We start from the raw sequence: 16,596 nt of genomic DNA on the forward strand, positions 1-16,596 counted from the left end.
TTTTTGATGATCCAGTGGATGTTGGCAATTTGATCTCTGGTTCCTCTGCCTTTTCTAAAACCAACTTGAACATCTGAAAGTTCATAGTTCACTGAGTGCTGAAGCCTGGCTTGGAGAATTTTGAGCTTTACTTTGCTAGTGTGTGAGATGAGTGCAATTGTGCAGTAGTTTGAGCATTCTTTGGCATTGCCTTTCTTTGGGATTGGAATGAAAACTGACCTTTTCCAGTCCTGTGGCCACTGCTGAGTTTTCCAAATTTGCTGGCATATTGAGTGCAGCACTTTCACAGCATCATCTTTTAGGATTTGAAATAGCTCAACTGGAATTCTATCACCTCCACTAGCTTTGTTTGTAATGAAATGGCAACCCACTCCAGTGTTCTTGCCTGGAGAATCCCAAGGACGGGGAAGCCTGGTGGGCTGTCGTCTATGGGGTCGCACAGAGTCGGACATGACTGAAGCGACTTAGCAGTAGCAGCAGCAAAACCCACTTGACTTCACATTCCAGGATGTCTGGCTCTAGGTGAGTGAGCACACCATCGTGATTATCTGGGTCATGAAGATCTTTTTTGCCTCATTACCATAGAGCTTTCACACATTTTAAAGGATTTGTACTTTGGCTTGTGCAGAATGGACAGAGATATGTGAGCCCAACCTCAAACCAAACAAATTCCACTATTCTTTTTCAATACTATTCAATCTCACTGACTGGAGGTTTAGTTTTGAGTGGAAATGTGGGCCCCTTTCAGTAGTTGGGTAGGAAACAACTATGGAAGGTGGTTTCAGAAGCTACCTGCTCGAAATACTGTCATCAGATCTCGATATCCTCTGTTTTGATTCATGATGAAAGGCAAATAACTCCCAGACAGGCACTAATCATGCTAGTATTTATTTCTTGTATTTGCACCAATGTGAATGAATGATTGAATGACAGAACAAGTTTGCTTAAGAGAAAGACTAGAAAAGAATAGGGAAAAAGTGGGGAAACAGAACTTACTTCATATTTTCCCAGAATCAGCAGTTTCCTTACTTTGGGAACCAATACAAAAGAGTTCAGCGCAGTTGCAGAGTGAGATGTGCTGATCCAGCATTTCTGCTGTCCGCTCCTCACTCAGAAAGAATTGTGCTTTATCTGACAAGTGATATTCAACATTCTGTAGCCCAAGATGTGAAATCTACAAATTCACTTCCATTGTCTGAAGGCATAGTATCTATGCTGACGGGGCCAGGTGGCAATAATATCTCACAGTTTTAATAACCTGATGAATTGCATAGTTAAAATCAGTGTCTAGTGGGCAGCACACTGGCAATTTTTTAAATCCAGACACTCCCCATCTGGTGTACATAATTTCAGTTTTTCTCCTTAAGTACATTCCCCTTGAATATGCTTCTGTCAAGTTATATTTAAATAATTTAAATCACTTTAAAATGTCAGGATGAGCTTGTATTCTAATTTATACTCTCAAGTATGAATCTCATGACTTACTTAAGCCCTTTGATTCTCAGTTCCATGTAAAATGGAAATAATAGTGTCTGTTCTACTTATTTCAAGGAGCAGGAAGAATCAAAAGAGATTAAATCACATACAAATATGTGCTCTGTATATGTGATATAAAACTGTAAACTATTATGAATGTTAAATACTGGTGTTTTTATTGTTATACTGTTATCTCTTAGGCTGGTAATGAATTTCTCCTGCTTTAATGCTAGGATATCAGGAATAACATTAATTCACATCTTACATAATCAAATATAATGATATTTTTGTTCAGTGCTGGGATTTTTATCAGGCAGTTGAAATTCACAGTACTACCTCTAATTGTGAAACTATTCTGTGACATCTGACAGGAAAAAAAAAAAAATGGAAAGAGTTTCTCACACCTTTCCTCCTGATCATTTTCTCTTGGTGCTCACTCTGAGACCTCTCACATTTTAAAATTTGTAAAGAGGTATGGTCCCCCATACCTCTCTAACTTTCACATTTTGTGTTACTTCCTAGTCTGTGAAAGAAATGGGTTATGCGGTTTTTCCATGAGCTTAGCCGAGACAATGAGGGTTCTGGAGTTGATGTTATTTTAATTGCAGCCCCTGCACTTACAGGCCCTGTTACCTTAATATTTTTAACTCTAGAATAATCATATAGTTGATTATCCAAACATGAACCATTGAGAATGAAAAGGAGCACTATTAACAATACCTGGATCAAGAAGTGTAAACTGACACTGTCTTGGGAAAGCCAGGATTTATGATCACCCTACGCTACTCAAAACCTGAATTTCTTCATCTTTAAAATGGGGATAAATTATATTTTCTTCTTAAGTCATTGAAGGCTTAATGAGATAATATGTTGTCTGATTTGGGGAAATATCCGTTATTTTCTTCTTTATCGTTTTCATTTTCCTCCCTCTCCTCTTCTCCTTCCCCTTCCTTCACTGAACACATATTATGTACCAGTCACTGTTATGAGCACCTTATATGAACTTCAATAATGGATGTAAGGTAGAGTAAATAACCTAATAAGAGTTTTTATACTAAAGTTTGAGATAATCAAACATAAAAATATCATCGATCAGCTCACCTTTGTTTATCAAGAGTATTATAAGAGCAAAGAGATTTGCTAGGAATTGGGAAGTGTTATTAAAAATTGTAGGATTTACTTTATTCATTCAAGGAACAGCCAAGAATATCATTGAGAGAGTAGGTTATTAAAAGATAACAGTCTTCATGGGGTCATTATTGACCACAATTAACACTAAAAATGGGCCCTAATGATGAGATCTTAACTTATGACATCATAAAGAAAGTACTACCAAGCTGAGATGTTCAAGAGGAGAATAATCTAGGTAGGAAGGTGATGGATATTCCACATAGGGAAAATAGTACAAAGAAGTTTGTAAAGATAGTATTACGAAGACTAATCAGGTGTGAATCTTAAGGCCTAAAAAATCATCTTGGAGTCTTAGTAATAATAATAATACTTACTGAGTACTTCTACCAAGCAGGTACCACTCTAAGCATTTTACAAATATTAACCCACTTAATCCATAATGCAGCCATATGAGGGATGTATCATTATTATCTCAATTTTACAGATAAAGAATCTGAGGCATAGGTAGAAAAGTTAAAAAAAAAAAAAAAAAAAAAACTTGCCCAAAGTTGTACAACTAGTAAATTATAGAACTGTGATTTGCACCCAGGTAGACTGACTTCAGGGTCTATGTGTGGTAGTTAGGTCACTAAATCAATTAGATCATATAACATTGTTATTTCTGAAAACATTTTAACTAGAGAAGTTTTGAAGATTAGGAGGCGTTAATACTTGACAAAATGGGTCCTAGGATGAAATGTATTAGCAATTAATATTATTTAGTCCAGAGTTAAACTTTGTAAAGGTTAAGGAGTAGCTTGATTAATGTCTTCAGGTTTACAAAAGCATTTGACCCGTTAACTGATTTAAATCACATTCAACCTATTTGCATGCAAGATATTACTTAAAGTGCTGTTAGATGCTCATTGAAAATAAGAAGAGAGCATGTATTTTATGCCTCTTCTGAGAAACTCTTAACTTGAAGAAAGAAGCAAAGTTTATATTGGACATAAGGAAGAACATCTTGACTGTAATGAGTGAGAAGATGCTGGAAGCAGCTACAGAGAGTATCTGGGAAGTGTCCATCCTTAGAAAGCTTCAGAACAAGAAAAGATAATTATATCCATCCTAGTTGGCTTATAGAGCTCTTCTATCCAAAGGCAAGAGGGTGACCAGAGAAATAATGCTTCACTAAGACCCTTAAGAGTCGGACACAACTGAGCAACTGAACTGAACTAAAGACCCTTTCCAATTGAGGGATTTGAACTTCTAAGACTTTAACTTGATATTAACAATCTATGTAAGATCTTCAAAAATCCCCACATTTTGATCACCTGGTTCCCTGGTGGCTCAGACGGTGAAGCATGTGCCTGCAATGTGGAAGACCTGGGTTCGATCCCTGGGTTGGGAATATTCCCTGGAGAAGGGAATGGCAACCCATTCCAGTACTCTTGCTGGAAAATCCCATGGACGGAGGAGCCTGGTAGGCTACAGTCCATGGGGTCAAAGATTCGGACATGACTGAAGCAACTTAACACACAGAGTATATATAATTCACAAAGAAGACTACAACCATACACTTAGAGATAGTGACAGGGCACTTGACTGGGCTATCATTAATTCAGTGGCTCTTTCTGGAGCAACCAACTTATTGACCTTATACTGGGCTTCCCCTTGGCTCAGCGGTAAAGATTCCACCTGCCAATGTAGAAGACACAGGAGACTCATGTTTGACTCCTGGGTTAAGAAGATCCCCTGGTGGAGGGCATGACAACCCACTCCAGTATTCTTGCATGGAGAATCCCATGGACAGAGGAGCCTGGCGGGCTATTCCATGGGGTCACAAAGAGTTGGACACACTGAACTGACTGAGCGCATACACTGACCTTATCCTACTCACACTTATATCTTATTTTGCCATGTCACTAACCTTCATGGTGGTTAGTGAAGAGGAGATTCAGGAGACATTAAATCCTCAAATGCCAAGGGTGTTCTGTAATGGGACTGTCTTGAAGACTTTGCCTGATAAGTGCTTTTTGCATGGGGTAGGCTGTGTAAAATCATGTTGAACTGAATTTAAATGTAATGCATTCATTTCAGGTCTGTGTATACTTCTGTACTTCGTACAGGAAAAAAATCCCTTAATGTCAAGAATAGGAATAGTTATTAAAATATAATGAAATGTATTATGTATCAGGTTCCAAAATAGATACTTGACATCAGTTTTTACAAGAGCCACCTGGGATAGGAATATCTAATATCTCTGTTTTACAGACGGGACTTCCTTGGTGGCTCAGATGGTAGAATCTGCCTGCAATGCAAGAGACCCAGGTTTGATCTCTGAGTAGGGAAGATCCCTGGAGAAGGGAATGGCAACCCACTTCAGTATTCTTGCCTGGAGAATCCCCTGGACAGAGGAGCCTGGTGGGCTACAGTCCATGGGGTCAGATAAAGAATTGAGAACAGGAAAGCTGATTTGTTTTAGAGTTGTTTTTAGAGATCAAGCCTGTTTAAGAACCACACATCTAACCCTCTTTTGGGTCCTGGGACTTAATTCCAATGTGTGTGTATGGGGGGAGGGGACTGGGAGGCTCCCCAGCACATACAACAAGCAATATTCTGGACACTAGCTGAATGTGCTACAACACAACTCAATTCTGACACTGTTTATCCAGAGACAGCATCAGATTCCACAGGTTAAGTGTTCAGGTCTATAAGATGTCCCTTTCCCCACTTCAGATGCCAGCTGCAAGACCAGGTTGTTACCTGTACTCATGACTAACTAGCTGTAAATTAGAGGTTCCCACAATCTCCACCTTGGGTTTGATTATATTTTGTTAGAGCAGCTCACAGAACTCAGAGAAACATTTTACTGACTAGAGCACCAATTATTATAAAAGGATATAACTCAGGAGCAACCAGACGGGAGACAAGGTGTGGGGAGTGGCCACAGATCGTCCACACTCTCTTCAGGTCCACCCCTCTCCCCTGTTTCCAAGTGTTCACCAACTGGGAAGCTTTGAATCCCTTTCCTCTTGGATCTTTATGGAAGCTTCATTACATAGTCAGGATTGATTAAATCATTGGCTGTTGTAGATTGAACTCAATCTCCAGCCCCTCTCCTCTCCCTGGTGGTCAGGGGAGGGGACTGAAGTTCCAGTCCTCTAGTTACTCAGTTGGCTGTGCTGGCCATCAGTCCCCAGCTTTAGATACTTTCTCAAAGTCATCTCATTAACATAACAAAAGACATTGTTCCTCCTCCCGCCACCCCCTACCCCCACCCTTCCTTGGCTTCCCTGATGGCTCAGATGGTAAACAATCTGCCTGCAAAGCAGGAGATACAGGTTTGATTCCTGGGTCAGGAATATCCCCTGGAGAAGGGAATGGTAACCCACTCCAATGTTCTTGCCTAGAGAATTCCATGGATAAAGGACCCTAACGGACTACAGTCCATGTGGTCACACGGATGACTGAGCAACTAACACTTTCACTCTTTATTTAGACATTTGAAGGATTTTTTTTTTTTATGAGTTGTTTGATAAAAGTTGAGGGGGGTGGGGAATAGGAGGACCAAGTATATATTTCTTATTATAAATCGCAATATCACACTCCCCTTATCTTTTTTTTTCTACTTTTTGGCATGTGGGATCTTACTAGTCAGTCCCCAACCAGGGTTGGAACCTGTGCCCCCTGCAGTGGAAGCCTGGAGTCTTAACCACTGGATCCCCAGGGAAGTCCCTCCCCTTGTCATTTTATCCAGCAATCATTTCTTTCCATTTCAGAGTTTACTCTGGTCTGAATTGTGCTGTTAAGAGATATCTTCTATTTCTTTTGAGAAGAATCCCACCAAAAAGAATTGAATTTTGAATTTCAGGCCTCAAAACAAGCAGGAGCATGAGGAGTAGTTGGTATTCTTGCTCCAGTTCTGTGGAATTACTTCCCTGGACAGAAATTTACCTCTTCATTTTTTTGTGATGGAAGATGAAAGAAAAAAAATGACTCTCACCAGAGGAGAGGGTTGTTTGGTGGGAGCCCAGGTTCTTGTTTCTCCCTCCCTTGCTCTCCTTGTCATGGTTCATAAAACAGGCAACACAGCATTTTTCCTGTCAGATTTGCTTGCAGAGGGGATTTGTTTGTTGGAGTCCAAGACAAAGACTCAGAAAATCTGAAATCTGTTATTTTTCAATTTACGGGATTTCCTGCCAGTGAAAAGAAAGAATTGTCCTCCACTTCAGAATTCTCTAACGGGGGCAGACATCAACCCCTGGAAGGGGGAAGCATGCCAGTTGTTTCTTGGTGGGGAGAGTAGGGAAGCTAATTAGACAACCCATTTCTGGTTTAGAAAAGACAGAAGAGGCTCAGGTATATTTAGCTTTTCTTATTTTTCCGACTGAACACTGAGAGAGAAATCAAACAGGAATGTGTAAAGGTCACATCATTTCATCACTGTCCTTTCAGAACTGGGGGATTACATTATGAAATGCAGATGGCATCTTGAGGTTAAAATAGCAAGTTATTATTATCACATCGCTTACAGGAGAGATTTTTCATTTTTCTGTCTCCTGAAGGAATATACATTTTAAAACTTTATTTAAAAAAATTAAAGGCATGTATTAAAAAATTATAAACCTCTTTTTCTTCAGGCTTGGTTGGAATGATGTCAAAATAACAATCACTTAGCTTGCTTCTATAGAAATATAAAGCAAAGGATTTACTGCTGAAGGATAGTATATTTATAAAGTAGAAGACATTCATGGGACATAGTTTAGGGAGAAGGAACTTGCTTGAAATAAACTAGCTTGCTGTATTTCAAAAAATGCAAAGTGAGGCTGAGAGAACACTAAATTCTGCTAAAGCCATTACAGGCTTGATTTTGTGTGTGTGTGTGTGTGTGTGTACTACATAAGGCATGGTACTGCTGATCACCAATATAGATCTTGCTGCATTTCTTTGTCCCTGGGGCTTCCCTGGTAGCTCAGATGGTAAAAGAATCTGCCTGCAATGCAGGAGACAGGGTGTGATCCCTGGGTTAGGAAGAGCCCCTGGAGAAGGGAATGGCTACCCACTCCATGATTCTTGCCTGGGAAATCCCATGAACAGAGGAGCCTGGTGGGCTACAGTCCATGGAGTCACAAAGAATTGGACATGACTGGGTGACTTCCATTTTTTTCACAGGTAAAGAATAATCTGCTTTTACGTCTCAGCGGGGAGTTAAGCAGTTAACTGTCTTTGTGCTGTCACTAAAGACTGAGTCCCACACAGGCTCAGCCACACACTGCTGCTGCTGCTGCTAAGTCGCTTCAGTCGTGTCCTACTCTGCGCGACCCCATAGACGGCAGCCCACCAGGCTCCCCCGTCCCTGGGATTCTCCAGGCAAGAACACTGGAGTGGGTTGCCATTTCCTTCTCCAATGCGTGAAAGTGAAAAGTGAAAGTGAAGTCGCTCAGTCGTGTCCAACTCTTCGAGACCCCATGGACTGCAGCCTACCAGGCTCCTCCATCCATGGGATTTTCCAGGCAAGAGTGCTGGAGTGGGGTGCCATTGCCTTCTCCATCAGCCACACAAAGGTCAGGTCAAATCAGAACTTTATTATCTTTGGTTTAAGGATAAGACTAAGTTCTGGACGTAGAAGGGTGAGTGCAACACAAAGTCGGCTTCAAGAAAAGCTGTAATTTAACATCATGTATTGTGGGGTTTACTGAGATCTGAAAATACATAATTTCAGAATGGCTTTCATAATTGAAATCATCAGACCAATACATTGTTTTGTAACTTCTCAACCCCTTTAACTTCTGATTTTATTGGAGATTTTGTAGAAAAGAAAGATTCATGTTAGTCAGTAAATACATGTATTTTTTTTAAGGATGCTAATTAGAAAGCCCCAAGAGGTTTGTTTGTTATGGAAATTCAGATACAAAGGGAAAAATAAAGGCCAATGAAAAAAAGTTCAGGGAAGCAAAAATAATTTCGATGAAATTTAATTTCAAGAAGAATCTAGAGACACTTGCCCATCTTCATTGTTGGAAAGCTGCTTTGGAAATGCCTTGCCAAAAGTGGAATATCACTGGGATAAAGACTGTTTTTCCCCAAACTGGCTCCTTTACGTTGAGGAGCAAATTAACAGCAAATGCACCATTCTATCTTCTGACTCCTCACATTCTCTGCTTCTTACTATACATTAAAAAAATTAACATTTCCATCACAAACTCAATTTCAAGATCATTGATAATTCCTCTTTCTTCTTCTACCTTTTCTTCCCTTCTATCCTCTTTTACCCCATATTTCCTTAATTTAGCAGTGAATAGAGACTCCTCTGGCCACCATCTGTTCTGGAAAAGCAGCATGGTGGAAAAGGGATGGATCATTACTTGGCATGCCCTGGTATGAATGCTCTGTTAATATCCTTATCTCTGATGTTGGATCAAGGAAAAAAAAAAGAAGCATTCACACATGCAAGCCACTTTCTTTCTCAAGCAGGGAGGCATAATTTATATTGGTAGGAAAATAAATCTTTGGGCTGCCCTTTGCACTTGCTGAGAATGGAGGGAAGTAGGGGAAGAGGGATTGGGATTTTAAAGGCTCTACCAATTACTCCCTGGTGGCTCAGATCATACAGAATCTACCTGCAATTCAGGAGACCTGGGTTCAATCCCTGGGTTGGGAAGATTCTCTGGAGAAGGGAATGGCAACCCACTCCAGTATTCTTGCCTGGAGAATTCCATGGACAGAGGAGCCTGGTGGGCTGCGGTCCATGGGATCACACAGAGTTGGACATGACTGAGCTGCTAACACCAATTACTCTGTGACGTTAAAGGATAAGACCCAGAATAACTGAAATAATCTTTGTTTAGGGGAAATATTAATGACTTTTAGGAATATATCAGATGTCTAGATTCAAGAAGGGAAAAAGAGCTAAAATTCTTGGAGTAATAAGTAATACAGGGAGCGTTGAGGACAGAATAGATAATAGAGGACTAGGATGAAGAGGAAGACTGGAACCAACAATGCTGAGAAACTAGACAAAAAAATTGAAGTTCTTAGCTAATAATTCCCAGTGTTAGAATGGCTGAGGGACTCAAACACAGATTTTATTATTCAATATTATAGTATTTTTCATTATTTTGATAGAAAACCTCATTGCTTCTTCACTTTTTAAAAAAAAAAATCCTATTATTTGTAGAAATATTTTGTTGGGGGATTTTATAGTGCCAAGTTCCACCTCTGGGTCATCATGCAGTACAGGGAAGAGAACAGCCAGGTACTTAACAGCTGAATGATGATAAGAGTTCAGAGGAAATGAGATCTGAGCCAGAGGTGACCATGAAAATGTACCTGGACATGTACAGAAAACCCAGGGAAAACATTGGACTTTGAGTAGTACAAGGATAAAGGGCTTGGGTTAATTGATTTCATTCTCAAAGGATGCCAGCTGACATCTAGCTATACAGAAAATGTCATTAAAACCACCATATGGGAAGCAGAAAACCTGGTATCTAGTGGGTGCTGAATAAACCTGAGGCCCCTTCTTTTCAAAGAAACAATATGGAAACCATGCCACTATGGGGAAGGAATATGGGAAGACTCGAATTAAGGGCAAAGAAGGACAAGAGCGTGGTAGTAAAGCATGATCATTGTTTCCTCCTCTAGCTTCCTACCTGAACTCCCATGAAGGCTGCAGACTCATGATGAATATGGATGTGCCTATCCAGATATGGGGCTGAAGGGTTAGGTAGAGGGGCTATCCAGCAATTCAAACCCTGTAGCATATGCACAATTCATTCAAAACATATGGACCACCAATTAAAGTTGTTTTGCATAATTCTCGGAAGCATAAAGCTTCTATTCCCACAATATGCCTTAAGACTCCGGGACTTCCCAGGTGGTGCTAGTGGTAAAGAACTCACCTGCCAGTGCAAGAGACATAAGAGACATGGGTGTGATCCCTGGGTCAGGAAGATCCCCTGGAGGAGGGCATGGCAACCCACTCCAGTATTCTTGCCTAGAGAATCCCATGGACAGAGGAGCCTGGTGTGTTATAGTCCATAGGGTCGCAAACAGTTGGAGGCGACTGAAGTGACTTAGCAGGGCATGGCATGGCCTTAAGACCCAGTTTGTGCTGTGGTCTGGTACTTTAAAAACTACCAGAGGTGGTGAAGCAGAGGAATTCTGAACCAATGAGTGCTTTGAACTCATCAGAGGCACAAACCCTGTTCCTGGCCTCTTGATGGTTCTGCTGATCCTTCTGATTGTATTCTGTGCCTTCTCATATTCAGCTCAGTTCTCTCACTCTCTTCTCTGACTTTATCATAGCATTATGAATCTTCCTATCAGTGTATTTGTCCCTTTATGGATTAGCTTCCAAAGCATTCAGTGGACTTAAATATCATGTGATTAAAATTAGCTATCCTGGTGGAAACATAGCAGCTGCCCAGTGCCACGTCTGTTGCTGAGCGCTGAGTCCCCTAGCCAGACAGACTCTTTTTGACAAAGTGTTTAGGATAAAACAGCTTGCATCATTCATTAGGGGATATGCATGTGGACAGGAAGATGCAAAATGTTAAGATAAATCAAGGGAGGCAAATGAGAGAGCTAGACAGAACACTTTCGTATATAAACTGAACTAAATTGAAATGTCAAGAGAAGGCAAAAGAAGGGCAGGCAGAGAGAAATTTGGGACCAGGGTGAGTTTAGAGGGTATAGTTAACTCCAGTGGAAATCAGAAGAAATTTGAATATGAGAACAAGAAGAATGAGAAGAGTAGAATGTCACCCTGGTGCAGGTTGGGTTCTTCTGAAACAAGGAAATAGAAATTTCTGTTTATGGGATGTATTGAAGAGTCCTCCCAGGACCAACGTCTGTTGAGGAGTGAGGGCAGTAGCATTGATCACAGGGAGAGGTGAAACTTTGAACTGAATGAAGATGTCATTGCTACAAATGGGTAACTAACTCCAGGGAGAACTTGGAGACTAGAATTATCCTTCAGAATGATCTAGAAATGAGGTATGTGGCCTGAGTCTTCGTATCCTACCCCCAACCATCCACTCCAACATCAACCAGCCATATGATATGGGCTGTCCATGAAAAGGCAATGGCACCCCACTCCAGCACTCTTGCCTGGAAAATCCCATGGATGGAGGAGCCTGGTAGGCTGCAGTCCATGGGGTCGTGAAGAGTCGGACACAACTGAGTGACTTCACTTTCACTTTTCACTTTCATGCATTGGAGAAGGAAATGGCAACCCACTCCAGTATTCTTGCCTGGAGAATCCCAGGGATGGGGAAGCCTGGTGGGCTGCCGTCTATGGGGTCGCACAGAGTTGGACACGACTGAAGCAACTTAGCAGCAGCAGCATTCGTGAAAAAGAGATGTGACTGACAGTGAGAAGTGCCAGTCTCCAGCTGGGAGACTGCTGAAGAGGGACTCGGCTAAGAACATCAGCCGTCACTCCTGGAAGCTGGAGGAATAGTGTTTCCGCCCTGAAAGGGGTGTGAAATCTAAGCTGAGTCTCACAGCATCTCTCTCACAGCCCTAGAGTCAGAACACAACTGAAAAGGCTGACCTAAAGTGAATTCCCCTCTGAGACTCTACGGAATTTATTCTCGTACTGCTCACTGATTGTTTCATGTGCGTTGGTCTTGTCTTTTTACCTAAACTCTGAGCATTCTGAGTGCTGGTATCACATTTCACATATATTTTTTTCTATCCCTTAATAATTCCTTTAGCAGAGTAAGTGGCCTAATCTAAGACTGATGGAAAAACAAGCCCAATGGCCTGTGGTGTAATAAAATGATACTGAAATAATAAAAAATTCTTTCCTCCGTATTTTGGAGAAAATAAAGTTGACCTCTTGTTTACCACTTTTTTCCTATCATTCATTCCTATAAATGTTTTCTGAGTGAACTGTTATGAAGCTCTGTAACAGTTACAGGCAGTCCTCATCTTGAAAACTGAAAGACAAGGCAGGGAAGACCTACAGAACGTGGGTGTGAAAGTAAGAATCTAGGTAATTCAGTGGAAAAGGTACTAGACCAGAGTCTGGAGACTGGCTTCTGTTTCTTGCTGTCCTGTTCCTTCCATATGATCTTGAGAAAAATCAGTTGAGCTCTTTCAGTGCACTTCTTTTTTCATGTAATGATTAGGCATAAATCGTTTGTTGTACCTTCTTTAATAGAAGTGGGTGTTGTAATGAAGGACTTGATGGGAATTGATAGATAATGCCTGCATTGTAGGTTTGATGTCTAAAAAGCCATTCAAAAGGAGCTTCATTTTTTCCCCAGTAATTACCTTTTTATTTCTAGTACATTTTTATAATTAGCAGTTTATAGATGACATTTCTAAAATTTGTTTCACACATTGTATTGTATTAGGTGATTTGGATTTTTTTTTAATCAATGACTATAATAGAAGAAATATACATAATTCATAATGGTTGACTCTGAATTGTTACACTGGCTTTTAGATTCTTCATTTCTATAGTGAAGGGTAGGGTGAGTAAGATGATCTCATATATGTTTGGTTTCTAAACTTCATAAACATGTGTTTTCAAAACTGACCTTCCCACCTATCATCTAGGGGAAGCGAAATATTGATACTTCTTGTGTCTGTTTAACAAGGTGATTTGTTTGTGGGGAAAAAAGTATTATAGGTGAATATGAAGCATAGAATCTGGAACAGAGATGTTTGGGAAGAATTTCAAAATGTTCAAGGAAGAAAGGCTAACCTCAAATAATTTCAGGCTGCCAAACTTAATAAGGGTTGGAATTAAATGTTCTCCATTAATGCAGTTATCCATCAGTTGATATTGAAGAAGCTCAGTAGTGGGCTTTTTAATGACCTGTTTTGGTGTAGAAGGCACTCAAGTGGTAACCAAACAGACACCATTTACACGGGCATGTACTTTCTCTAAATATTGTTTAGAATACTAATTACTTTCCCAAAATGGAATAACTTTTTTTTTTTTTTTGCTGATCTTAAGTTAAAATACCCAGACCTCACCACCACATTCACATACCCCATAGCAAAGGCAGAGACTCAGGGTGGAAGGTGAGAGTCTCGTGGTGACAGAGCTGGGCATCATTTTTAGGATCCTAACAGATACCATTTGCCACAAGTTAAGAAAAATACCAGCTAGAAATCAGGTGACCCTTGAGCACAATTCTCTTTTTATTCCTACTTTCTGTTATCTGAGCTTGCTCTTCCCATCCTTCTGTGAGCACCTAGAGTTTTCATATTTTTATACCCCATCTTCTATTAAAGAAAAAATAAAAGCTTGCCTCCAAGATTGGATATGAAACTCATTTATAACCATATTCAACCCCCTGAGAAGGTTTATTCTATGAGTCTTCCTAAGGGCATATGGCTCTGACACAATGCAAAGGCTGAAGTCCAAGAATGGGATTTTAATAGTGAAATTTCTAATATTATTGAATTGTAGGCCAAGGAATTCAAATCACTGATGAACACAGCTTAAGTATCTTCCAAGGGGATGGCACTGACTATGCTCTGTTAACACATCTAGATTCCATCTCTTATTCTATCCATGACTAAGTCTGGGAAACAATGGTGGCATTTTTAAAAATTCTACCTAATCCCTACTCTTATTGAAAAATAGAGTTTAAATTGATTGGAAACAAAGCCATAGAAACATAGGAAGAACCATTCCCTCAGAGGTCTTCAAGTCTGTCTCCTTTATTTTGTTGAAGAATATTTAAAATCAACAATTTTCATTGTGTTCTTTTGGGAAGTCACCCTCTAACTCTTTTTAGAAAGCATTTCTTCAAAATCAGTGTTCACTGGAGTCCGCTTGGACTAATCGATATTGTATTTCCCAACGTTTCACAGTTTGGTTTCTGCAAGACTCCTGAGACCCTAACCTGTCAGGGGATTGAGTGAGGAAGGGTGGAGTCTCTGATCACAGATGAAGATACACATGCCAACCAATTCCTTTCTCCTCACTTTAATCATCCAAGTCAAACATGATGAGAAAGAAAACCAGAGGAAAACACATTCAAAATGGACATATTACTTGGGATCAGTGCCCAGGACACTCAAGCTTCAGTATAAACTGATAAGAAGGAAGGTTGCTGCTTAAAATAATTCACAGAAGGACTGAAAGGAAAGAAAAAGATTTGAACTGGTATTCTAATGTGGTCTGAACCAATTCTGAACTGTCTGAAATGAAAGCAGAAAGGGGAAAGAGGGAGATGGAGTAGGGACTGAGAAATGGTTTATATGAGTGTAAGGCATGGTCCAAAACATGATTATTTGTTCTACTTTTATCTCCAATCACAAGAAGAGAGAGATGAAATGAATGAAGGAACATCATTCTCTCCCATTGTGTGTCTGATGAGTGTTCAACCTGGGAAGATAGGGTATGATTCCTTAATGATTCCAGCACACAGATTTTTCTATTAAATAGTGGTCATTTGTGGACTTTTGAAAATACCATGCAATTCATTGAAGAAAATTATTTGTTTGTGGGGAAAAGAGGTAATATAAATGAATATGAAGCACAGAATCTGAAAAAGAGATGTTTTCAAAGAATTTCAAAATGTTCAGGGAAGAAAGGTTAGCTTCAAATAATTATTAAGATCATGATTATTACCACTTAAAATGATTTCTCTAGAATGCTGATGTTAGATGCAAAATAAAGGATTAAATATGAACATCTTACATAAATTTAAAACCATGAAAAAAGAACCTAGATAGGACAATTCTAGCACATTTAATGCTTAGGCTAATGATGAATTCCTTTGCATATTAACATGAATGGAACTTTTCTGAGAAAGTAGCATACACAGTGCACATCCAGTACCATTGAAATCCAATAAATAATAAGTTTAGGTATAAAGTTTGTCAACATCTTGCACAACCACCCTGGCTAACGGCATCATAATTAAATTTCCAGAATCAATCTACATTCTGTCCTCATCTCTTACGATGAACTGTGAGTCTGAGGCCACTCCTGAGAGAAGTGAGTACCTTTGTGCAAATAAGGTCAGCAGTGTGGCGATGGTCTCACCCCCAAGTGCAATCTCTGAGGGAAGTTATGCACGGTGTTTTTGCACAAGTGTGCCACCTGCTGGAGATCGTATGCAGGATATCAAGGACTGAAGTAGATTCCTGATAGGGAGTGACTAGCTCTGGTGGGAAAGTGACAAGATAATGCTGCTACTGCTAAGTCACTTCAGTCGTGTCCGACTCTGTGCAACCCCATAGACGGAAGCCCACTAGGCTCTCCCGTCCCTGGGATTCTCCAGGCAAGAACACTGGAGTGGGTTGCCATTTCAAAGGCAAAAACCTGAGCAAGAGACAGGAGTCTGGAACCCACACAATGCACAGCACAGATGTGTCATGAAAATAAGCAGCAGTAAAAACTACCACTTGAAAAAACTACACAGAGCTGTAGGCAGGCGACTCATGTAGGATATGGCCCGTGAGGTTAAAGAAGGCCGAAGATTCACGAGACATATAATGCTGATAGGATCTAGAGTTTCCATCTAGAAAACAAAACATTCATTTCTGTGCAGAAGGGTTCATCATCACTCAGGAAGCTCTTATTAATCACTGACCCGTACATAGAAGCCAGTCATTGCACAAATGAGCAAATACGAATCTATCAGGAAAAAGTCTATACAGTTTCTATAAGCAGAAATCACACCTTACTAAAAAACCTGAATTTTTCTCAGGCATAAGCAAATCTTTTTAAAAAAAATAAACAGATGCCTTGGAGACAAGGAACTACCAGTGGAAGTAATTTAATTAGACACATAGAGCCTTTGGCAAGGTAGACCTTGAGAGATACGTCACTAGAGGGACTTACACAATGTTGGCTGTTCATGCATCCATGCTGGGGGATGATTCACATGTCCAGTAGAAGGTTATATTACCTAAGAATGTCCAAACTACATCCTTTGAATTTTCATGGATTTGCCCTGTGGGCCATGCATGGCCAAGGAAGGTAATGGTGGATGCTACTTCAAAAGGGCAGTTCTAGGCTTATTTTATATA

The 16,596-nt window shown here is 40.1% G+C and overlaps 1 protein-coding gene across 1 annotated transcript in view; it reads left to right on the forward strand.

The window, feature by feature from the left end:
• The window catches only part of GABRB1 (gamma-aminobutyric acid type A receptor subunit beta1), a 469,841-nt gene that overhangs the window by 13,871 nt on the left and 439,374 nt on the right, over window positions 1-16,596 (forward strand). The window lies entirely within an intron of this gene.

This window comes from Bos mutus, chromosome 6 (genome assembly GCF_027580195.1).
Source record: "Bos mutus isolate GX-2022 chromosome 6, NWIPB_WYAK_1.1, whole genome shotgun sequence".
Classification (NCBI taxonomy): Eukaryota; Metazoa; Chordata; class Mammalia; order Artiodactyla; family Bovidae; genus Bos; species Bos mutus.